The sequence below is a fragment of the Schistocerca nitens genome, chromosome 6 (assembly GCF_023898315.1).
Source record: "Schistocerca nitens isolate TAMUIC-IGC-003100 chromosome 6, iqSchNite1.1, whole genome shotgun sequence".
In the NCBI taxonomy this organism is placed as follows: Eukaryota; Metazoa; Arthropoda; class Insecta; order Orthoptera; family Acrididae; genus Schistocerca; species Schistocerca nitens.
In genome coordinates, this window is record NC_064619.1 from 195,034,541 (window position 1) to 195,035,397 (window position 857).

Here is an 857-nt window from a genome sequence, read left to right on the forward strand (position 1 = left end):
AACAAGTAGGACTAAAATGCAGAAAATAATTATTTAAATAAAAATTAATTTTCAATGTTCTACGTTTTGAGCGCCGACTGGAAAGTATAAAATAATTTCTGCAAGACTCATACAGGTTGCTATCCCCATATAGAATGTCCCGAAAATTTGAGATGTTGAATTTTGAATAGCTGTGCAATACTTGTAAGATTTAAAACGAAGAGCGTGGGGCGCATGCAATAGACAATAGTAAAGTGAACAAACTATGCATCACTGCATGGGCAACGGCCTTGCCGCAGTGGAAACACCGGTTCCCGTCAGACCACTGAAGTTAAGCTCTGTCGGGTGAGGCCGGCACTTGGATGGGTGACCGTCCGGGCCGCCATGCGCTGTTGCCATTTTTCGGGGTGCACTCAGCCTCGTGATGCCAATTGAGGAGCTACTCGACCGAATAGTAGCGGCTCCGGTCAAAGAAAATCATCATAACGACCGGGATGTCAGTGTGCTGATCACATGCCCTTCCTATCCGCATCCTCATCTGAGGATGACACGGCGGTCGGATGGTGCCGATGGGCCACTTGTGGCCTGAAGACAGAGTGCTATGCACTGCATGCCCCTCACGTTTTTCTCGCTATAAATAATCTTAGAAGTATTTTGATAGCTATTAAAAATCCACAATCACAAATTTTTATGACTATTAAGGGTTCAGGAATTTGTATGGTGCTAGAAAACATTATTGTATTCTTTTTACTCTGATCTGTAAAGTTCTATATTAAAATTCATTTTCATTTAAATAACTATTCTGCTTTCACTGTCATTTCTTTTTACTTGTCACCCCCAGTAAATTGAACGACTTAAGCGCAGTCAGTCGCCGCCTC

At 42.6% G+C, this 857-nt stretch overlaps 1 pseudogene; it reads left to right on the top strand.

Annotated features, from left to right (window-relative positions):
• Nucleotides 1-259: 259 nt before the first annotated feature.
• On the top strand, nucleotides 260-377 carry LOC126264002 (5S ribosomal RNA; annotated as a pseudogene).
• Nucleotides 378-857: the final 480 nt, after the last annotated feature.